The following is a 25,850-nucleotide window of genomic DNA, read 5'->3' as shown; positions in this document are numbered from 1 at the left end:
TTCTGCTTCTCAAGTTTTAGTTTTGCCCATCAACACCTTTATTGTGATGTTCTAAAATGTCTCTGGTTTATGGTAAATAAATGTTTCTAGAGTGGCAGTTACTGAGATTCTGCAGGCTAGCCCTCTTCTTAGGCATCTACTCCGGGAGAATATTTACTAAGCTGGAGTTGCTTATTGCAGTTTCTGACTGTCAGATGAAGCCCAGACGTGCAGGTTCCTTGTCACAGTGCCTTTCCAGTCTTGGTTGTCTGTCACTCTGGGAAGAAGGCATTCTTCACTGACTTCCTCTACCTAGTGGAGGCTAACTCAGTGAGGAAGTTCTTCAACTCCATCCATGTTTCTTGTGACTGTAGCTCCACCTTCTAGGATATAAAAAGTGCTAATTGCGGGCTTCCCTGGTGGCGCAGTGGTTGAGAGTCTGCCTGCCAATGCAGGGGACACGGGTTCGTGCCACGGTCCGGGAAGATCCCACATGCCGCGGAGCGGCTGGGCCTGCGCGTCCGGAGCCTGTGCTCCACAACGGGAGGGGCCACGGTAGTGAGAGGCCCGCGTACCGCAAAAAAAAAGTGCTAATTGCTTTACTTGCATATTTTACTTGTTCCACCCAACGTATCCATAAGGTGGACACTTTTCTAGTGGTTCTAATTTATAGATAAGAAAACTGAGTTTAAAAAGTTAAACTGCCAAATTCACTCTGTTTGTAAGCAGTGGAGCTTGCACTTAAGTCTCAGATTGCCTCATTACAGTGTTCTGAAGTAGTAGGTGTTCTCATAGTTTGGTTGTAGGGTTGTATACCTGACTGTGTGCTAGGATATGGGGGAGGGGTCAGTTTCTGTGACTTAGATGTTTATTTATCATCCACTCTGACAAAACCGTGCCCTGCAGGTTTTCTGCTTATTGTAGTCACTTTCTTAATGAAAAAAAATCTTCACAACAACACTTGCTGTTGCTGCCTCTTTTCTTACATACCCCAGGCTATATTCACACTCCAAATGATGACTCAGAATATGATTTTAGTAAGGTGCTCTAGCCTTATTTCCCAGACATTCTTTCACTGGAGTGAAAAATGAGAGTTCATCCCTTGTCTCTTCTGAGCTGGTCCTCTATGCATTCCAAATAATTAATTAATTTTTCTATTGTATAGATGTGAATATTCCTAGTTCTCTATGTTAATGAAAATTTGTTCCTGTTTATATGCATAGTTGATCATTTCATGGCTATCTTCCAATGATAGAAGTAGAAACCAGTTTTCATACCACTCTTTTAATCCACTGACTACCTGATGCTTGTTTCATTAGGAATGGTTGAAATGGGGCAAAAGGGCAGATAGATTTCTCTGATTTTTGCCACTTTATTTACCTCTTTTTCTCATAATTTTCAAACACGCATACTCTAGTACACCAACAGGCGTACTTTTTTCCTATGATGGTAAATATGACTCAGTACTTTTGTCATTTGTCACTACTATTCCCTTAATTTTTAATATACCCCTTTAAAGATTTTAAAATTAGGATGAAATTATCCTAATTCATCCACAGCATCCAGCTTACGTCATATATACTTTATAAAGCCTTCACTAGTTACTCTTATTTACACAGACCTTTTCTTTCTGATAATAACTGCCATTTTAATTTTTTGTCACTCTCTATGTTTTAATATGAACTTCAAAACAATTTACATTTAATTGTGCTTTAATTCTTTTGTGTTTGTTAGGTGGGTCTCTCTATATTATATGGTCACTAAGAAGGAACCACACCTCTCACAGTTTGTCTCTATCTGACATGGTTTAGCCCAGTATTCTTCCTCCCTGACTGCCCATTAGAATCATCTTTTGGGAAGGAGGAGGGCTTGGGAGTGCAGGGTTAAAATCACCTATACCTGGGCCCCACCCAAGGTCCATTAAATTAAAATCAGGCATAGAAATTGTGTTTCATTCCCAACTGATTCTAATGTGTAGCCAAGTTTGAGAACCCCTGCCCTAGCATTATGTTGGGAATTTGACAGTGTTTATTACACATGTGTTTAAGCATCCATTAAAGAACATCAGAGGACATGCAGGGAAGTTTCCAAGGAAGTTTCCAAGGAAGAAAGTTTTAGAATTCAGCACGGATAAATAAGGCATAAATTGTGAATTGTAAAGGGTAGTTGATTGAAGCAGAAGTAATGATTTAGAGATAATTGATAGAAGAGGTGTAATAATGGAGACATTCAATTTTTTCAAGTAAAAGAACTAAAATTGAATCGGATTTTGTAAGCATATGTGCAGGTACCAAACCATAGATGCAAAAGATAATTCAGACTCTTTCAATTCAGACTCATCTGAGAAAGGAAAAGGGCAGTAGAGCAAGTTGAAGAGTAAAAGATTGAAGTGGCAGAGTACAGAAAAAGGTCTTTGATAATGGTTGTATGAAAATAATAAAATAAATTGAAAGTTGTAAAATGGAGAATCTGTCTAAGCTAGCTGCAGGCACCTTCCCCTCCTCAGAAGATGAAGGGTTCAGGGTGTTGGAGGGAGTTAAATGGAGCTTAAATAATTGTAGCTGAAGGAACAATTCTATCCTGATCTTACTGTCTCTGAAGAGTTGACAGGTACAACTATTGGTAAGCAATAAGATAAAGAATTTAAAAAGCACCCTTGCCCAAGTGTATGAGGAAATCAAGAAGTAGACTTGCTCTGGCTTCAGGCATTTAGGGTACCAGGCTACAAGTGAAAGATTAATTTGAGATCCCATCAGAAAGAAGCAACAGGACTTTTTATGTCCTCCTGTATTGCTCAGGTCTAGTTCAGGGCTGCTCACAGATGGAGAAAAATAGAAGTTCATGTGTGTTTAAAGTTACTGTGCTTTCTGGCACGCAAGACAAGGCACAGCGTATGTGAAGGGGCTGCGATACAGCTAAAGGCAAACTTGAATAAGAAAAATCCTTGGGGGCTTCCCTGGTGGCGCAGTGGTTGAGAGTCCGCCTGCCGATGCAGGGGACACGGGTTCGTGCCCCGGTCCGGGAAGATCCCACGTGCCGCGGAGCGGCTGGGCCCGTGAGCCATGGCCGCTGAGCCTGCGAGTCCGGAGCCTGTGCTCCGCAATGGGAGAGGCCACAACAGTGAGAGGCCCGCGTACCGCAAAAAAAAAAGAAAGAAAAATCCTTGGGAAACAATATGGATGAACGAGTAATACATTATCATTTCCCTCAACACAGACGATTTTGTTTCACAGTCACGGCTCATTTGTAGATCTGTAGATGAGCAAGTGTGATTCAATGTGTTTAGTGATACTCTGAGTTTGTACAGATAAGAAAAGAAGGGTTAAGCTATCAGAGATTGATAAAAATGTGTGATAATACATGCTGCTATAACGTACATCTGAATAAATATTTATATGTGTTCATTTGCCACCCATACAAACCTTAAGAAATTTTAGGTAAAGTTTTAAACTCGCATTACAGTCATTGAGAAAACTATCATTCTCCTTTTATATGTGAAGACCCTTGAGTACACTGACTTCAGGAAAACAGGTGACCTAAGGCTGCTTAAAAGAATCTTATCACCATCTCTAGTTTTTAGACCATTTTTGTGCCATAAAATAGAGCTATGAATTAGTAAATTCCTATAGTTTTCCCAAGCACCCTTGTTTGAAACATTTTAATAAAACTGAAATATGAGTTGCCTAGTCCTCTGGTAACTTAGTCATTATTCTTTTGCTTCAGTGACACAGTAGTTGCCAAGTTTTAAAACTCTGATAGAGAAAAAGCTAATATAGATATTAAAAGCTAATAACACACATACACATATATACTTGCTTTTTACTTTCACTGTTACTGGACAGCAATCCATTTTTGGCAGAATAAAAAGATTTTTTCCCCCATCAATGTAATCTGTTCTCTATATTCATTTTCTACATTCTGCAACATACTGATTGTCTCCACAATATAGCCTTAACTAAAGAACAAACCTTAGGGAAGGAAAAAGGCATTAAAAATATCTACACATCTGCTTTCAGCCCCTCCATTATTACCAAGAATGTTCTAAATCACCTTCTGTCTGATGACATTAAATCAGGGAGAACAGGCAAAGGAGGCTCCGTGTCAGCACACTGAATGCAGCCACTGTACTGTCTTGTTGGTTTATACTCTGTCACTTCCCATTTAAAGGGCACTAAATAGAGCAATTTTTATCTAGGACAAGTTTGTAAAAGTTAATTCCACTTTTCGTTTTCTTGTCTGCAACAGCAGTTAGTTTATAATAACAATTGCAATATCATAAGTGTCTGACTTTTTTTTTTTGGTTGAATTGACTTCATTGTGTTTACTCTTTTCTAATGTCATTTTAAGCCTTTTAGAAAATACAGTAAAAAACTGGGATGATTCAAAAAATCTCTCAACCTAAGGTTTTTAGACTTTAGATTCCCAATACAGTTTAAATATACTGGATATATTTTTATTTCTTAAGCTTAGGAGAGTTTACTAATGTTTTCTGAAACGTTTATGTTTTCAGACTTCAAAAATAATGCATGTTTGTTGTAGAGAATTTAGACAATACAGAAAATATACAGAAAAAAATAGAGTACCCCAAAGCCAAGCATCCCCAAATAATCACTGCTAATTGTTTCAAGTATATCTTTCCATTACTCTGTGTGTGTGTGTGTGTGTGTGTGTGTGTGTGTGTTTGTGTGTGAATAATGGTCCAGCCAGGAGAGAGAGAACACAGTAATCTGAACAGGGCAGGCTTCCTATAAAGACTAATTAACTGGGGTTCCCTGGTGGCGCAGTGGTTGAGAGTCCGCCTGCCGATGCAGGGGACGTGGGTTCGTGCCCCAGTCTGGGAAGATCCCACATGCCGCGGAGCACCTGGGCCCGTGAGCCATGGCCGCTGAGCCTGCGCGTCCGGAGCCTGTGCTCCGCAACGGGAGAGGCCACAACAGTGAGAGGCCTGTGTACAGCAAAAAAAAAAAGACTAATTAACTATTTACAGGAGAGTAGCTACTAAGAGGGAATAAAAGAGAACTCTGAAGAAGAGCCTAGAGCTGAGGGAGAGTAAAGAAGCAAGGCATAAACTTGAAAGTGGGCCCCCTTTTCTAAAGATGGGATTCAGACTCCATTGGAAAAGGCAGGGCTGCAGTCTACTAGACGGTGAAGAAGTTTGTTGGGTTACCCTGGAATGGAGCTGGTCTCCAGATGATGGGCCAAGACTAGGGTACTACTGGGCGGTGAGCATCATTAAATGGCCTCTGGATTTCTGGCTACTGAGTGTCGTAGGAGAAAACTGAGAAAAACACACTGAAATCAGCGAGAGAAACTCCTTTCATCCCGCAGTGTCCCTCCAGCACCTCTACTGACAATGGAAAGATATTTATAACACCAGCTCCACTTTGACGAGTAGGGCAATGATGGGTAGCTCTGGAGCTGAGAGACAGTAAATTGTGATAACTGACATAGTATGTAACCTTGTCTTTGTTAAAGTATTATACTACATATTCTTTCCTAAAATTTGCCTTTTCTCACTTACCAATTTATATCAAAATATTTGCTATCTTTCTTTTATGACAAAATTTTAAAGCCTACATAGAATTTCATAACAAGAATATTCTATGGAAATTTTGTGCATGCTGTGTCTGTAATATAGACAGGTCATGCCTTAGTAGTTCATTTAAGTCACCTCTGTGGAGAAACACTGTCTTGTTTTCCCTTTTCTTTGTTGCTTTGGCAATTTCAATTGGTCCTGTCTGATGGCCTTTTTGCCATTGCTAATCAAAATTGTCCTCATATTTTCCCTTGCACTTCTGGGAAAGGAATTCATTCACTAAAAATTCTTAATTCTGAGGAAAATAAATGCTAGTGGGAGATGTTTTCTTGTATTTTAGATCACAAAGTCACAAACATCTTTACAGCACTCTATTTCCATGCCTAACAGAAATTACAGTTGACCCTTGAACAGCATGGGTTGGAACTGTGTGGGTCCACTTATACACAGATTTTTTTCAATAAATACCACTACAGCACTACACTATACATGGTTGATTGAGTCTGTGGATTTGGAGCCATGGATACTGAGGGCTGACTGTAAGGTTATACATGGAGTTTTCACTGCATGGGGGTCGGCGCCCCTAACCCCTGCCTTGTTCAAGGGTCAACTGTATAACCTTCCTATGATAATAGGATCTTATACCATGCACATTAGTTCAGATAGGAATTGTTGAAAGCTTGAACTGGAAATATTCCAAGGGGGTGCTCACTTTCCAGTAGACCTCTACTGAGGTCTTTGGCTTGTGACTTGTTACTACAAGGTATGTAAAAAGACTAGTGTGTGTGTGCATGTGTGTGTGTGTGTATGTGTATCTTAAAATAGTGTATGATATATATGTATTAAAAAGGAAATAAATGTACTGAATGAGTTTGTCACTTTCTAAGAACTCATTAATAACACGTGAGAAGTATCTTCAAGGTATCAAGTTAAACGTAAAATTCTTTCACATGATGTACAGGATTTATATTTAATTAAGCATTGTGAAAGAAGTTAAATGGTAGCCATGATAAATATACTTTTGACAATTTCAATGAAGCAATCTTATACATAAGGATCAGTTTCAAAAGAAGCAAAACCATAGATGATCTGGCTTAATTAGTAGGGTGTTACATGGCTATCTGTATCTAATATCATTAAATAAGAATTAATATTAAAGTGGCGGGGGTGGTGGTGGTGTGATGAATTGGGAGATTGGGATTGACATATATACACTAATATGTATAAAATGGATAACTAATAAGAACCTGCTGTATAAAAAAATAAATAAAATAAAATTCAAAAAAGCATTAAAATTATGATCATACATAAGACAAGTTTATAAATCTTAGTTTACGACAAGCTTTATGATTAAATATAAAGAAAAAACAATACTAAAGAGTATGAATAGAAGAAAAATTATGGTGCCTATTACAACCATGATCATTTAATTAAACATGAAAGGCATATAAAGAGAGTTTGTGATTGTATAGACAGGTTTACTATACAAACAAAGATGTATAAACTTATCCATTTTTCCTTCTTTCGTCAAGGAGGGCTCCTGAATTTTCAAGATTTTGGAAAATTTCGCTCAATTCCTCCAAATCTATGATTGATGGAAGTTCACTTCTTTTCTCCAACAGGACCACACTGATCCAATTTACCATCATCTCTCCTCAGAGTTTAGCAGTAGCTTTCTGATGAATTTCCTTGCAGTAACTCTAACTTCCCTCCCACGTATCACCAGCACATCAGTTTGAAGGACAGCAACAGAGCTAAATGAATCATAATCCTACCACACAATGCAGTGATTGTGCTCCTAAGTATTTATTCAAATGATTTGAAAAGCATGTCCTCCCCAAAACCTATACATGAAAGTTTGTGGCTCCTTTATCATCATCAAAAACTGGAAGCACCCAAGATGTCCTTTAAAAGATGAATGAAAAAATAAATTGTGGTAGATCCATACATTGGAATATCATCATTCAGTGATAAAGATAAATGGCTATCAAGACACACAAAGACACGGATGAAACTTAAATGCAGATCGCTAAGTAAAAGAAGTCAATCTGAACGAGCTACAGATTGTATAATTCTAGTTATATGAAATGTAGGAAACGCAAAATTGTAGAGAGAGTAAAAAGATCAGTAGTCATCAGGAGTTTTCAGGAAGAGGAGTGTTAAACAGATTGAGCACAATGGATATTCTAGGGTGGCAAAAATATTTTGTATAATGATGTAATGGTGGATATATGACAATATTAATTTGTGAAAACCATAGAACTCTACAGAAGAAAGATTTAACCTTAATGTATGCAAATTAAAAAAATAATTTGGAGGTCAAGGAATCCCAGGATGGGATGCAGAGTGTGATAAAATGATCTCAATGTACTAAAAATGTATAAAATTGCCTCACTGAGGGGATGGGAGAAAATGATGCTGACCTAAGTAACTTTGGAAATGAGAGGAGTCTGTAAGGATTAGGGCAAAAGAAACTGTACATAAGTTCTGTACTCTAGTTCATAAAGTTGTTTCCCATGGGAATGTGGGTTAACATTATGAATACTGCTCGAAATTCATACTGCAGTTGAAAAATTAAGTAAATGTGTGACAGATGGTAGAAGCCAGGTTTTTCATTGTTGAGATAAGACATTACAAAAAAGCATAGGGAGAGCTTAGAATGACCCATGTGGTAACGGATTAGAGTTGGAGACATCACCATGAACTCAGGATTAGCTTAATATAAATACACCTGGCTACATATAGAAATATTTATAGTTGTGAGTATATACAAGGGTTGGTATGTATTTGCTTGCTCTGTCAGCTAAGAGGGCTTAGAAACAACAACGTTCCAGTAACAGTGAGTGCACTTAGCACACAGATTTTGGTTACTAATACCATTCTGCAATAACATCTCTCTTTGGAGAGATGGATGATTCTAGTACTGGGGCTGTGAATATATCAATACATTATGAGCCTGGTGCATCTTTGAGTGTTAGAAAGTGAGGAAATGTGAGAGGAAGGGAGGGGGGAGGAAGGAAGGACGGAGGGAGGGAAAGGAAAGAAGGAAAGAAAAGGAAAACACAACGATGGGGGTACGTCAAAGGAAGAGACAAAAGAAGCTAACTAAAAGATTTCCTAATGGCCAAAGCTGAAACAAGTTGAAGAAAAAAATAAAAACCTAGTATTGGAATATAACCCAAAGTATAAATTAAATATCCATATTACATCCTAATATAAAAAAATGATGACATATATAAATAAATAAATAGGGGAGAAAGGACAAATCTTCTGTGCAGAAGTCCAGACATTTTATGTAGATACTCCACCGCAAGAAAGTGAAACATAACTCCCCATACTTTAAGTTCGGGTTGCACATAATGATTACCTTCTAATGAGTACAAAATGGAAAAGGGAAAAAGTAATTTTATAGTGAGGAAACCTCACAAACACTACCTCAGCCATGCGAAGAAGGTAACATCAATAGTGGTAAGTCAAGTTGATAGTATATACCTTCGATATGATGTGATGAAATGGCATTTACCTCTATGGTCTTTCCCTAAAAACACATAGCCCCAGTCTAAGAGTGAGAACAAAAATCAAGCAAATCCCAATTGAGAGGCATTGTACAAAACACATGACCAGTTACCCACAAAATTGTCAAGATCACCAAAATCAAGGAACATCTGAGAATCTGTCACAGCCAAGGGGAACCTAAGGGAACAAGACAAGTAAAGGTAATGTGGTATCCTGAATAGGTCCTAAATAGAAAGAGGACATTAGGTAAAAACTGAGGAAATACGAGTAAATTATATACTTTAATTCATAATAATGTACCAATATCGGCTCATTACTTTTAGCATATGTACCATAAGAATATAAGATGTTAATAACAGGAGAAGCTTGGTGTGGAGTTTTAGGGAACTCTTTATACCATATTCTCAATTTTTCTGCAAATCAATAACTATTCTAAAATAAAAATTTATTTAAAAAAATAACAAGGGGTAAGGGGTATGTGAGGAGCCTGTGATTTTACATAGGATTGTCATGATATTGTTGATCAATAAAGTGAGATTTGAGCACTTGGAGGAGGTCAGAGAGTTAGCCATGTGGAAATTGGGTTGAGGAGTATTCTAAGCAGAGGGATCAGTAAGGGCAAAGGCTCTGAGGCTGAGCATTCATATGTGTTAGAAGAACCCATGTGGCTAGTATAGAGTTACTAAGGGGAAGATAGCAGGAGAGATATCATGATTGGCCAGATTATACAGATCCATATAAAGATATAGATTATGGGCTTCCCTGGTGGTGCAGTGGTTGAGAGTCCGCCTGCCGATGCAGGGGACACGGGTTCGTGCCCCGGTCCGGGAGGATCCCACATGCCGCGGAGCGGCTGGGCCCGTGAGCCATGGCCCCTGAGCCTGCGCGTCCGGAGCCTGTGCTCCGCAGCGGGAGAGGCCACAGTAGTGAGAGAGGCCCACGTAGTGCAAAAAAAAAAAAAAAGATATAGATTATGTAGGGCCTTGTAGGCCATTGAAAAGACATTGCTTTTTACAGGGATGGAAATTAGATGCCATTGGAGGAATTTCAGCAGAGGATGGCGTAAACAAATACACTTTAGTTTTATAAAAGCATGTAGAGAGATACTTTGTATCAGTTCATGCCATCCTCTGCTCAAATCTACATCTTGATGGAAGTATTGTGGACATGATGGGAAGCATAGAAACCAGGTAGGTGATCATTGCTCTTATCCAGTTAAAAAATAATTGCCTCTGAGACCAGAGGTATAACATTGGGGGATATTGAGAAATGCTCCGATTCTGGACATATTTTGAAGATAGAATCAAAACATTTACTGATGAATTGGATGTGGAATGTGAGAAAAAAGAGCAATCAAAGATATATAGTAGGCTTTTGTCTAAATAATTGAAAGTCCACTATGGAAAAGGGATGGAGATTCCTCAAAAAATTAGGAACAGTATGATCCAGCTGTTTCACTTCTGGCTGTTTACTTTAAGAACATGAAAACACTAATTCAGAGAGATATATTCACCCCTATGTTAATTGCAGCATTATTTACAATAGCCAAGATAAGGAAATAACCAAATGTCCACTGAGGCATGAATGGAAAAAGAAGATGTGGTACACACACACACACACACACACACACACACACACACACACACACACACACACACACTGGAATACTACTAAGCCATAAAAAGGAATGAACTCCTATCATTTGTGACAACATGGATAGACCTTCAGATATTATACTGTCAGGTGTAGTAAAACAAATATCATGATTTCACTCACATGTGGAATCTAAAAAGAAATGAAATACAACGAAAACAAACTCATAGGTACTCATAGATACCGAAAACAGATCAGTGGTTACTAGAGGGGAAGAGGGTTTTGGGAGGTGGGTAAAATGGGTGAAGGGGGTCAACTGTATGGTGATGTATGGTAACTATAGTTGACTTGTGGTGGTGAGCACTCTTGAGTGTATACAGCTATTCAACTATAATGCTCTATACCCAAAATTTATTAAAAAGAAAGAAAATGGAAAAAAAGATAGTGATGATCAATAAGTGAAATGCATGTCATCGTTATTATGGGGGTTTGCCTTGATTGATAATAATAAGCTTAAGGGTAAGATCATGTGAGTATGTGACTAAGGCCAAGATAATTCGAAGGTGAATTAAGGAAATGAGCCTGGGAGTTATCTGGATCAAGGTAACCAAGTCACCAAGAATTAAGACTGAAGTAGTGTGGATAGAGTGACAGTGAGCTAGGAACAGACGTCTTTGGAACACACAGGTTGAATAATTGGGATCTGAAAATGACTGTAAAAAATGAAGAGTAGTAAGTGACATGCCCAATGGATGTGAGATTCAAAGCTGGGTGTTTTTAAAAGACAGATTGTAGAATCTTATAAAAACAGCAAGGAGGGTCAAAGGATCACTAGCACACCTCCCAGCCCAACAATCACATCAATGCCTTCTACCTCCCTAGAGCACTGTGGGGGAAACAATGTCCTCAGGAAGAAGCCAGGTACTTTTTTAGCACAAGAAAATAATAGAAACTTTCAAAGAGGTTGAGAAAGCAGAATATTTTGCTGCTGACAGTCTTTGAATTCCATAGGGCATAGTTGAAGAATTTCTGAAATTGAGGAGAGGTATGATAAGGATATAAAATAGGAGATGCTCAGAGCTTTATGTTGATTAGGTTATCTGGGTGTCTGTGGTTTCTAAGGGTGAATGCATAATAGGAAAAAAGGGCGTAATGAGATTTTTTTCCGAGTAGGTTCAATGCTGAGAATAGTGCTCAGACTGACAGTTGAGGGGTAGGAATTGTGGATGTCTAGGCTCCCTCTTCATTCCTGTTAATGGAAACAAGTTGCTGTGAGGAAAGCTGTATGTGGATATCCTGCTTGATCCCAAATGATGCAAGTAAAAGCTTTAAGGGAGTTGAAATCTTGTTTCTAGAGTGTGAAGCCTAAATTTGACCTAGACCAGCCCAAGGCCAGATTCTTCGTCCTCTTACCTTAAATATCTCCATTTCACACTCTGGACTCTCATCTTGTACAATTTATGCTGATGACTCTCAAGGTTATATGCTCAACCTTGACCTGTTCCTGGAACTTCAGATTGTTTATCAAGCTATACACTGGACATCTTTGCTTGAACATCCTGGGGGTATTTCCAACTTTAATTGTGCAGAACAGAGCTTCGGTTGTTCTCTTCAAATGCTTCTCTTTCATTTTCCACATTTCAGTCATGTTTCAAGACAAAAAATTGGGATCATCCTTGTTTCCTCCTTCATTTCAGCCTGAGGTATCAGCATGCCCTCTATCAACCTGAGATCAATCTCCTTGTGTTCATGGAAACTGTAATCTAAACAATCATTGTTTCCCACCTAGACTGATTTAGCATCCTTGTAACTAATCTTCTGATCTTGCCCCTACAGAATCCATTTTATATCAAGAAGCCAGGCTGATGTTTTAAAAATAAAATTAGGTGATTTCTTGCTCTATTCCTTATTCTCACCCCCACTCCCACCCATCAGCCCACACTCTTCAAAGGCTTCAGATCACTTTGAGAATACACTGAGTTCCTTACCCCAGTCTGCGTGTCCCTGTGTGATCCAGCTCCTGCCTCTTTCTCCAGTGTCACATCCTGCCCCTTTCTCTCCCGCTCATTATGTTTCGGCCACATTGATCTTTTCTCTGTTCTTTGTAAGTTAAGCTTGTTACTTTCCTAAGGTCATCCACAAGCTGTTTCAGTGCATGAAATGCTCTTCCCCTTGTTCTCACGATGAATAGCTCTTTCTTACCTATTTTTTTTCCACTAATCACTTCTTCAGGAAAGCTGTGTTTTCCTTGGACGTTCAATTTCACTAGAGAACTTGCCATATCCATCCTTTCAGCCTGTTTTAACTCTCTGAAACATAGCTAATTTTACCTGACATTGACTTGCCCAGAGAAGTTTTCGGTTATGTTCACTATTCTTAGTCCCAACATATGAAAAGCAATCTAGTTAGCGATCATTGTATATTCACTGAACTAACGAGCAAATGAATGAATGACAGATGAATGGCCCTTGACCATAATTACCTCTCTCTTTGCATTCTAACCACCCCCCACTCCAGCCCCAGTGGGCTTCCTTTAAGGGCATTTTAAGGTGCATTTTAGCTCTCTTCTGTATCGGGGCCTTTCACATGTTGTTCTCTCTTGTAACACTTTCCCCTCTATTCCTCCTCACCTAGTGAGCCTATATTTGTACTTCAGATTCCAGCTCAGATATCTCTTCTTCAGGTAAATCTTGTCTGTATGACAAGGGAGATGTTTCATTATAAAGTTTCATAACATCCAGCACCATTATTTTGAAGGACTTAGCCATAGTTTCTTTTTTCAGTTTTTTAATTCTCATATTTCTCCTCAACAAAACTGTAAGCTCCTCAGGGTCAGGACTGTACCTGTTTTCGCACTTGCTTCTCTCCTCATCTACTAGGCAGCTATGTGGTCTTGCTCAAAAATATTAATTCGATCTCTTTATCTCATTTAATTGCCTAAATAAAAATGAAAATTTTAAATCCCATAAAAGCAGTCAATAAGTACTTTCTCAGCCAGAACCTACCTGTTTCCCTCCACAACCGGTGACTGAGCTAAGTCAACAATTAGGGCATTTCGAGCTCTAATGGACCATGGATAACAACCGCTTGGTTTAGCTATCAGCTCCCAAAAAGACAAGTGGAGGGCAAACAGTATTTAAATGGCATAGCTGTACCAACAGTCCAGGAATCCTTGTCCACAGCTGGGTGCCTCCTATAATAGCTGGCAGGAAGGTGCTGGAGGTAATAAGATGGAGCTGCCTTGCATGTTGAGGGCCCTGTGTTCATTCTCGTGGCAGAACAGGAATTTCTAAGGCATGTGAATTTTACTCCTTTCACTGTGTCTTTAGTTGCCAAAAGGTAGGTCCAATATTTCTATTTCTATCCCTTATTCTATCCTTTGTTTCTTGATCAAGTTGTATTTTAAAGAAAACTCAGAATAGAGGGGAAATGGGAGCTCTACCTCTTTTCCAGAACATGCCATCTAGCTGCTTCTAGTTCTACTGCATTCTGATAGATTTTGTTACGTTTAATGAAATGTGATAATTAATAACTAGTCAGTCTTTTAAAAATATCAATAGAAATAAATAATGTTTGACCTCGTATTTTCTGCCACTTTAATTTTCTTTAAATCATTGTAAGCCAGGAAAATACAAACTAGGGCAAGCTACTATTTCCACTAAAGAGCTCTGGAAACCTGTTTAGGAATTCTGAGTTACTGGAGCTCTATTTGGCATCAAGAAATGGGTTTGGAATGGATCAATAACTATTTTATTTTGAAAAAAAAATTTTTGGCTTTGTCTCACCTCAAAACAAAATAATTTCTATATATAAAATGAGGACTCCACCAGATGCCAACCTTTTGGTACACCCAGCACATGCCAACCACTATTCTAGGCACTTGCCATGTGTTGCTTCAGTTAATCTTCACAACCACTTTATATATTTGTATTTTTCTTATAACAAATTTGAAGCTCAGAGAAAAATAAATCTCTTGCCAAAGTAAGTGCCAAAAGTGAAATTTGAACTCCATCTCAGCTTTTCTGCATGAACAGAATGTCAAAAGAAAAACAAGCTAAAAACACTAAGATTAAACAATAACCTTTGCTAACATAATTGACATCCACTGAACGAGAACAAACAAACATTACGATAAGCAAATGGGAGAGTTAGGGGATTTATTTTCAAGACACTCTTGGTATGCATGAGCTAGATAATTCCAATTTAGCAGTTACAGTGGTCAGAGAAGACTTACTGCTTTCTTTACTTTGCAATTCAAGAATATTGTGAGATAAAATATCAGATGTTCTAACTGTGGAGTTTCTAAACATCCTGCTGTTGTCAATGGTGAACACCTTCACAGTTGACTGCTGCAGCTTCATCCATCTGTACCTAGATAATATTTGATGTGGGACTTATGGGCAGGTATTGGGCTACAATTTGCTTGTAGTTACTGATATAATTCCTGCCAAAGACAAACTTACAGGGTAAATGACAGTAAACAATAGTAATAGAGATTATCATTCAGCATGCATTTTGTCTGGTGTTTATGATGATTCAGATGAAACCTACAGAGACAGTTCTCAGCTTCTGTGTTCTATATTCTCCTCATAACTAGCTTTACATGCAAACAACGTATGGTCTCAAACCTGGATGGATTCTAGGACCAACACTGACCTAAGATAATTTTATGTAGCATTATGTCATCTTTAAGATTTCTAATATTACAATTTAGATGTTACAGCTCTACAGTCATTCAGTAAGCAGTTGAATTATTTTTGGAATTATTGTGCAAAAATATAACTTAAGGTTTTGGTGGAATGATTGAGCTTTAAATGAAGCATAAAAAAAGTGAAGGCTTTAATTTGCATATGTTTGAGTCTCAGAAGTACTTAAGAGTGTAGCATAATTTTGTTCATGCCCTTTGGTTATTATTTGCTTCAATTTTAAATAAAAGACTTTAAATCCAAATATCCAAATATATTATACAGTTTTAGGAATTAAAGTAAATACTTACTGGCCCAGGAATTGACAAACAGATTGGTGAAACAGAATAGAAATTCTGAAACAAACAAAGAACAGACAGGAATCTAATGTGTGATAAAGTTTTTTATATATATGAAGAGCTCTTACAAATCAATAAGAAAAAGATGAACAAACACTAGCATAGAAAAATGCCAATGGACATGAGTAAGAATTTATAAAAGAATACATATGTAGGACCAATAAGTATGGAAAAGAGTCAACCTTAGTAAAAATTGAATATATGCAAATTAAACCTATCAAATACTGTTTTTACTTGTACAACTCAGTACAGATTTAAAAACCTATACTTATTGATAAAGCTATATGTAAATGGATACTTTCATGCCCTATCAGCGAGAATATAACTTAGTGCGAATTTGAAGTTTAATTTGGAAAAACAATCAAAATCCTTAAAACAAGAATAATATCTGGCATAACATTTTAGTTGACCCATGTTCAACTCTGAAAGCTGGACAGACCCTAAGATAGGGAACAAGATAAGGATGTTTACTCACACCCCTTTTAGTCAACATAGTACTGGAAGCTTTAGACATTGTCATAGGCAAGAGACAATAAATAAAAGGCATGTAGTTTGTAAAGGAAGAAATAAAATGGCCCCTATTGTAGATGGTATGACTGCCTGTGTAAGAAATCCCAGGGTATCTACAAAATACTCCTAGAACTAATAAATTAGTTCAGAATAAAGATCAATAAAAGTTATTCACAATCTATATATTGACAATGAACATGAAGAAAATGAAATTAAAAACACAGTACCATTTACAGTTTCTCCAAGGAAATGAAATTCTTAGGTATTCATGTATCAAAACATGTATAGAATCTGTATGCTGAAAACTAAAAATTGTTTATAAAAGAAATGACAAACCTAAATAAATGGAGAGAGATGTGTTCATGGATTGGAAGAATCAACATAAGAAAGATGTAAATTCTCACCAAACTCATCTACAGGTTTAATGCATTTCCTATCAAAATCTTATTAGCAAGTTTTTTAAAATAAATATACACACACGTATTCTAAAATGTGTATAAAATGGCACAGGCCATAGAAGAGCTAAAAAATTACAATAAAATGGAAGAAATTAGTCAACCCAATATTTCAGGTTATTCTGTAGCTACAGTAATCCACGTATTGTGGTGTGGTATTGATGAAGGTATAGATATATAGGTGAATGGAACAAAATAAAGAGCCTAGAAATGGACCCACACAAATATCCTCAATCCATGTTTTTATAAAGGTGCAAAAGCAATTCAGTGGAGCAAGGCTTCTCATCAGATGGTACTGGGGTAATGGTATTGGGCATTACATAGTGGAAAATAAATGTCCTAAACCTTACATTTATACAAAATTTAACTCAAAATGGATCATTAATGTAAAAATATAAAACTTACAGAAAAAGACATGAGAAAATATTCAGGAATTGGGACTAGATAAAGAGTTCTGACTTGATACCAAAAGTATTATACATAAAAGTAAATATTCGCAAATTGGACCCAATAAAAATGGAAAACTTATGCTCTGTGAAAGCCAGTATGAAAGGCATGAAAAGCTGCAGACTGGGAGAAAATATTTACAAACCGCATATTTGACCAAAAACAAGTGTCTAGAATATATGAAAAACTTATAAAACTCAATAGTAGAAAGACAACCAATTCAATTAGAAAATGGGCAAAAGACATGAACAGACATTTTGAGGAAGAGGATGTACAGAGGGCAAATAAGATGTTCAATATTATTAGTCATCAAAGACATGCAAATTAAAACCAAAATGAGACATTAGTACATACCTGTTCGAATGGCTAAAATAAAAAATTATAATGGCACCAAATCATGCCAAGGAGGCAGAGAAAGTGAATCACTTATACGTTGCTGGTGGGCATGTAAAATGGTACAGCTACTCTGGAAAATTGGCAGTTTCTTATAAAAGTAAACATGTAATTACCGTACAACCTAGCATTTGCAATCTTGGATATTCGTCCCAGAGAAATGAAACTTATATCCACATAAAAATCTGTATATGAATGTTCATAACAGTTTTATTTCTAATAGCTAACAACTGGAAACAGTCCATATGTTTTTCAACGAGTGAAAGATTAAACAAACTGTGTTGTATACATATCATGGAATACTAGTCAGCAATAAGAAGGAATGAACTATTTGATACATGCAACAATTTGTATAAGTTCCCAAGGAATTATGCTGAGTGAAAAAAAACAATCCCACAAGTTTACATACTCTTGATATATGATTCCATTTATATAACAGTTTTGAAGTGAGAAAATTTTAGAAATGAAGAAGAGATTAGTGTTAGTGAGGGGTTAGGGACAAGGCCAAACAGAGAAAGGTGAAAGTAGTTATAAAAGGGCAACTCAAGAAGTCCTTGTGGTGATGGGACTTTTCAGTATCTTTACTGAGGTGCTTGTGTTACACAAACATATACATGTGACAAAATCTTATAGACCTAAATACACATATAAATGAGTATAAGTAAAACTGGAAAATCTGTATAAAATAGGTAGATTATATCAATGTTAATATCCTGGTTGTGGTATTGTACCATTGCTTTGTAAGATGTCACCATTGTGAGAAACTGGGTAAAATGTGCATGGAATCTTTCCATATCATCTCTTACAATTGTATGTGAATCTACAATGATATCATTGAAAATATGAATGAAAAAATCACGAGCATGTCAAGAAACACAGGAACCATCTTGAAGGGACTGCCACTGGCCAAATCTAGGACAATAAGAGCATCAAAAAATAGTTATAATAATGATAAAAACTCATTAAAAATGTAATTACTCATGAGCCATATTGATACAAATAAATATATGGGGAGATGGAAAAGCTTTTCATTGTAGTAGAATGCCAACTAATAAATACACAGAGTATGGACGCTAAAACATAATTTTTTTCTAAGGAATGTGATATTTACATGATTTCCTCCTAAATTGCTTATTAATTACAAAAGGAAAATAGTAACTTTATAGTGGAGAAACCTGGGGGATACCACTAAAAAAGTGATCAAATCTAGAATCACCAATATTGGAACAAAATGACATAAAGTGCCTTCTTATAAATGCACATAGAAATATACTTCTGCATTATTCCTGCCAACAATACAAAATCTAAATTTAGTCACAAGGAATAGGCAAATGGAAGTTGAGGGACATTCTATACGGACTACATGTTCCCAACTCACAAGGTGTCCATGACAAGAAACAAGTAAATGCTGAGAACATGTTTGATAATAAAGGACACTAAAGAGCCATGACAACTAAATCCAGGGTTGGCCCTGAATTTGAACGTGGTTTAGGAAAAGATAGCCATAAAGAAAATTTATTGGAACAATTGATGACATTCAATATGGATTATGTTTTAGACAATAATTTTGTATCATTGGAACTTTTTTGATTTTCAAAACTGTACTTTATGAAAGATAACATCTTTATTCTTAGGAAATACATATGGAAGTATTTAGGGACAGAGGGGTTTGGTTTCTCTAATGTATTCTCAAATAGCTCAGCAAAATATAATAACATATATATATGAGTGTATAGGAGGAGAGAGGAAAAGAGACAGGGACAGAGGGAGGGAGGGAAGAGGAGAGAGAGAAATTTGAACAATTGCTGCTAATATGGTTAAAAAGTCTACGGGAGTTATAATACTCTTGCACCTTTTCTGTAAGTTAAAAATTATGTCAAAATAGGAACATACTAAAATGAGATATTAGACAGTGGAATATTATAAAACCATTAGAAGTTCTGTAGCGGAAACATATCTGTTGTCATGGACGTGTTCTCAAGTATATTTTAAAAATGAAAGGTAGCATGCTATGGTATAATGCACGTACAGAATTTGAATACACATTTGGTATTCAGTGATTTGGGGATAAAATACACTTTTCTGTTATTTCTTTTCCTTTTGCTTTTTTCTTCTTTGATTTCTCTGTAAGAAATACATTTTTCTTTTATGATAAAAATAATTAAAAATTATCTTGAAATACCCTTTCAAGTACAAAATGCACAACACCCTTCAGTATACATTATCCTAGGAACAAATTATTTTTTAATGTGTTACTCTAAGCTGTCATTATAAGTATGGAGCCTATCAAACTTTCGAGTGGAGAGCATATTCAGTTGTTTACTGGTATTAACTGAGTGTATTTATTCTACCAGCTATTATCTAGTTTTCTCCTCTTGATTGACTAGGGCTATGTTGGTATGACATTAAGACAGAAGAAAAAAGAAAAAAAGATTGTGCTAACTCTAAGATAAATCTCCGTAGAAACTCAGCAATAGAAACCAGGGTTACAAAAAGATACATAAACACACACCCATACACACAAATCAGCAACGAATTTAAACCACTTATTCATGACATATGAAATGGAATAACTAAATGAATTCTTAAAATTCCAAACTCTCAAACTAATATATGAAACAATCAAGATTAGTGTTTACAAAAGAAATTTTGCATTGTTCAAGGAAGTGTTAGCATGCTACAGTTAATTTCAAGTATACAAATTATAGTGTTAAAAGAGAAGTCCCAGTACCAAATGGGATTTGAATTATCATTTTTGGGGTAAATGGAATAATAATTCACTTATTATTTTTTATGAATATGTTAATAAAATTTTAACAACTGCCAAATCCCTTTCGTAATGACATATTTTAAGTCAGGTGTAAGAATATATGATAAAGGTATGCTGTCCTTTTACCAGAAGGTCACAGCTCATCCCCAGTGCATTATTGTCCTCATCAATGCATAAAAGGTAGTAAGTTATAGAGCTATCAAGCACTCAGCAAAGAATTTACACATGAAAATTTAAGAGTGACAGTCCACTAAACAGTGGCAGAAATCTGTAAAGATATTCAATGACTGAAACCATAAGTTTATCTTTACAGAACTTCTTTAAAATGCGGTTTTATACAACCAGCGTAATGTAACTCTTTTATGCAAAATATTTATACTCTGCAGCCTTCACATTAAATTATTCTTGTTTCCACTAGGTAGTTCTTAAACTGAAAGTTCCTGCTGTAATAATTGATATGAGACCCTGCATTTTCTTCCTTTTTGCTATCGCTGAGCAGAGAATTGCTGTTTGCTAGCAATATAAACAACCTCTGTCATAGTACCTTCATCATTTTCTTTCCTTTGACTTTCTGAACCAATTAGACAGTGACCTTGCACTTTATTTTCTTCCAATAATTATGTCAAATTATATACACGAAAGAGAGGTATCTATTTCAGAGTATGCAAAACACACACACACAGGACTTCCCTGGTGGCGAAGTGGTTGAGAGTCCGCCTGCCGATGCGGGGGGGACGGGTTCGTGCCCCGGTCCGGGAGGATCCCACATGCCTCGGAGCGGCTGGGCCCGTGAGCCATGGCCGCTGAGCCTGCGCGTCCGGAGCCTGTGCTCCGCAACGGGAGAGGCCACAGCAGTGAGAGGCCCGCGTACCGCAAAAAACACACACACACACACACTAACCCCCATCAAGCAGAGAAATTGGATTATTAATCCTATCACTATATTCTTCACATATAAATAAGTAAAATTTAATGACTCTAGTAAAATAAAAAGAACTTAAAAGAATCAATTATTTGTTTAAGCCAGACAGTGGAGGAGACAGGAAAATGGAAAAGTGAATCAAGTTATAAAATTGTGTAAAAGAGAAACCTATTTTACAAATAAGCTATGTGATAAAATTTAGAATATAGGAAGAATAGTTAAAATTTAATGTGGTTTCTAAGCAGCTTGAGATATTGAACTTATTTTTACCTTCCTATGGAAAGACAAAGACAATAAATCTAGATTATAAGAGAACCAGTGAAAATTATCATCACTGGCCGCTATTTACTGCGCACTGTCTATGTGCATAGATTCACAATTACGGTCATTGAGCAAAAGCAGGTAAGGTAAGGGTGACCTTGGAAAATTTCAACATAGTGAAAAAAATTAGTAAACAAACAACTACAAGTTATCTTTTGTGTTCAAACCCGTATTTCAAACAAGGCATTTTGCAGAGTGGGGAGTACAAAGGGGGAGCTGATTTCTCGGTTTATATGACTAGTGCATGATTAAGGTGCTCTCGAGGTATGAGCTCATGCTTGGGGTACAGCTTCATGTAGCACACAAATTTCAGATTCTGTATCTTTGTCTTCTATTCTCATCAGCATTTTTACATGGAAAGGATGATTATAGTTCTCAATTCCATTATGAGTCATCTCCTACTGTTTTTTTACCATCTATTCCTATCCTTCATTATTCAAAAATATTCTTATACACACGACATTCCTTCAATCTGCTTTTTAATGTATGATTTTATCATATAGCAAAATTTTATTTTCCCAATTTAGAATAAGAATCTCTTATCATTGGAAGGTGACTTCGAATTTCTTCCATACATAGAATTTTTTCTATAACAATAATAATATTTAAAATATTACTACTCTTGATTATTACGACCCCCCCCCCAGTAATGACATCTTAGTACTGTAATTCTCCATGGGTGTTGGGAAAATGATATGCCTCTCTCAAATGCAATGTCACTCAGTCAACCAGAATCATTTATTTTTAGGATGGGAGTATAAGAGATACTATTAAAGAATCAGGTTACAGTAAAAACCTATAAAGGAAAAGAATCTGAAAAAGAATATATATATAATAGAATATATGTGTGTGTGTATATATATATATATATATATATATGTAAAATATTCAAAGAGCAATCTCTTCAGAATGGAGGTACTTATGTTTATGTGTCTTAGTGCAACTGTTAGAAAAGTATTGTACAATGTGGCATTGTTCAGTGAGTTCCCTTTTGTCAGAGAGTTAGAGAGCCTTTCTCTTGCCAGGGGTAGCATTCAGACTACAGACACAGGAAAATGATAAATGGAAAATAATAAATGCAAATAAAGAAAAAAGAGAATCAGGTTACATGATCATAGAGATCACTTCATTTTTTCAATACAAAATTATAAATGTAATGATGTAGTTTTCCTATTCCCTATGATATTTCCAGTTTTTCTACATCTTTGAATTCCACCAAAGTATATGATAGATACAGGATCATTGGCATACTAGCTCACCTATGCATTTATCAAAACCTGGGAAAAGTTTCATCTCACATGTATAAAGATCAGAAATTTCTGTTTTTCTATGTAAGTAGTATTATAAATTCTCATGGAAGGTGAAGAAATTTGGTTTTATTCTTTCAAAGGTGACTCATTTGTTTTTAAAGTTTTATTGGCATATAGTTGATTTACAATGCTGTGTTTAATTTCTACTGTACAGCAAAGTGACTCAATTATGCATATATATATTCCTTTTCATATTCTTTTCCATTGTGGTTTATCACAAGATATTGAACATAGTTCCCTGTGCTATACAATAGGACCTTGTTGTTTATGCATCCTGTGTATAATAGTTTGCATCTGCTAACCCCAAACTCCCAATCCTTTCCTCCCTCACCCCCCTCCCCTTTGGCAGCCACAAGTCTGTTCTCTATATTTGTGAGTCTGTTTTTGTTTCATAGATATGTTCATTGGTGTCATATTTTAGAGTCCACGTATAAGTGATATCATATGGTATTTGTCTTTCTCTTTCTGATTTACTTCGTTTAGTATGATAATCTCTAGGTCCATCCATGTTGCTGGAAATGGCATTATTTCATTCTTTTTAATGGCTGAATGATATGCCATTGTATATATATACCACCTCTTTATTCATTCATCTGTCAATGGACATTTAGGTTGTTTCCATGTCTTGGCTATTGTAAATAGAGTTGCTGTGAGGGGTTCATGTATCTTTTTGAATCATGGTTTTGTCTGGGTATGTGCCCAGGAGTGGGATTGCTGGATCATATGGCAACTCTATTTTTAATTTTTTGAGGAACCTCCATACTGTTTTCCATAGTGGCTGCACCAATTTACATTCCCACCAACAGTGTAGGAGGGTCCACTTTTCTCTGCATCTTCTCCAGCATTTGTTATTTGTAGACATTTTAATGAGGGCCATTCTGACTGGTGTGAGGTGGTACCTCACTGTTGTTTTGATTTACATTTCTCTAATGATTAGCAATGATGAGCATCTTTTCATGTAAGGCGACTCATTTCGTTTGCTCATAAAGAAAAGGCATTGTTGAAATTTTTTTCATATTGTGTTATTCTTTTCCTGTTTTTTTTTCAGTATATGGGCAGTTCTTACATTTAATGCTGTTAGTGAATTCTTTTCAACTGCTAAAGCATCATAACCCATAGACACCCTAAGGCCTTTCTACTGTGAATACTTTAGTTCTAAAAGATCATTTTCCATGATAATAACATTTTTAGCTATTGCAATGCTGGAAAGTACTCTGGAGGCAAACTTTCATTTTACAGATGACAGATTTGGCCTCAGAAAAATAAAGTAACTTCCCTAAGGTCATACAGATAATAAATTAGCGGCGTGTTCAGGACTAGCATTGAAATGTATTGCCACACATCCTACTGTTCATTCCATTATACCAGTATTTTCAAAACATTTCTAGACAAAGTTTGACATACATTTCCAAACTCTGTCTTCCTTGGTTTCACATTTTTGGGGTTTTCAGAGATGCTCGATAATAGCTGTTTAGAAATGTTTTGGGGGCCTAGAAAAAGTACGAATTTGTGTCTCTGCCTCTTTCTAGCTTGACCTAGCCTGCAGAGACTTTTGGGGGCTTAGATTTTAGTCTAAATTAAATGGGAAGGCATGGGAGGTTAACGCAGGTGATTAATACATTTGTCATTAGCCTTTGAGAATATTACTCTGCTTGATGAAGAGGAAGAGGTCTCTTAACCAAATTGCACTTCAGTGAATATATATTTAAATATCTGAGTTCCAGGAAGTTCTAAGTTGCTATGAATTCATTTAAAAATCATTACCTAGAGATTCAGGATAGTATGTGAGTGGCTGTGGAGGAGGACTGGGTGGGGGGGGTGGTCAGCAGCTGTTGGCAAAATGTATCTACTCCTAGGGCCAACCTTGTGAACATCCAAGGGAGATAATTATCCACTTTGGTCACCTAAATATGTCTTCATGACTCTAGAAAAACAAGATATATGCATGCAGATTATTTTCACATTTACACTATGCAGAAATACCAGTGGTTGGCTATTATCACAATGGCAAAGTTACAAAAGGGTGGTGCTAATGTGCGTGACCCATTTAAAATATACTTTAAGAAATTATCAGCTTCTGCGTAACAGGTTAAACATTACAATTCAATGGATATAAATGTGTTTACAGTAGAAATAAGTTATATAAAATTTGGAGATGATGGCTATAAGAATAAGGCTTAGAAAGACTAATAGAATAAAATAAAATAAAAACCCCAAGGGTTAGGAAAGTAATAGGCATGCAGAGAAAGGAGAGATGCAACCCTATTAATTAGAAATTGCATATAAATTGATAAGAGAATATCATATCAAATTTATCTGCTTTACACAGTGTGCTTTATGGTTTTAGTTTTTCTCACTACAATTTAGACATGCAACAAATATACACTGAGCTTTGGCTATGACCCAGAAACTGCTTAATGCCACATATAGTGGTGAAAAAGAGTTGACATCTGCCTTCACAGAGCATTCGTCATGTTGGGCATTGTTGACGAATGGGAGCACATAACAATAAGCAGGTAAAAGAGTTAAATAAATAGAAATTTGACATAGGAAAAGGTATTAAAGTTGGGCATTAGGATAGAGAATAACTTAGGGACTAGAGCAAGGGATGCTTTAGGTTTTTAAGGAAGGATTCTTTGAGAAGACAGTTTTTGATTTGAAACCTAATGGCCAATAAAATATCATGGAAAATGGCATTCCTGGCAAAGAGAATAGAAAAAACCGAGGCCACTGAAGTGGGAAAGAGGTTCTAAGCAGAGTCATACCTTAAATATCTAGACCCAATTTTTGAATTAAAGGATTAATAATGTCAAACTTGATTAACTGAAAAACAACTCCTTAGTTAGGAAAAATCATGGCATTAGTATCATTTTTCATTTCATCATAGCTCTGATGCTTCCATCAGTAAAGTGGACAACTAGTCTTTTCATAATACTGTTTTTAGTACTGAGGTTATCTGTGGTAAAGTGACAGAGTATATTTAATTTGCCATTTTCCCCACTATTAGGTAGGTTCCCTGGGAATGGTTACATATTGGTTACTGTATTCCAGACG

Source organism: Delphinapterus leucas, chromosome 12, assembly GCF_059928025.1.
Source record: "Delphinapterus leucas isolate spDelLeu-1000000601 "Yukka" chromosome 12, BTC_Dleu_Yukka2, whole genome shotgun sequence".
In the NCBI taxonomy this organism is placed as follows: Eukaryota; Metazoa; Chordata; class Mammalia; order Artiodactyla; family Monodontidae; genus Delphinapterus; species Delphinapterus leucas.
This window is presented reverse-complemented; position numbering follows the sequence as displayed.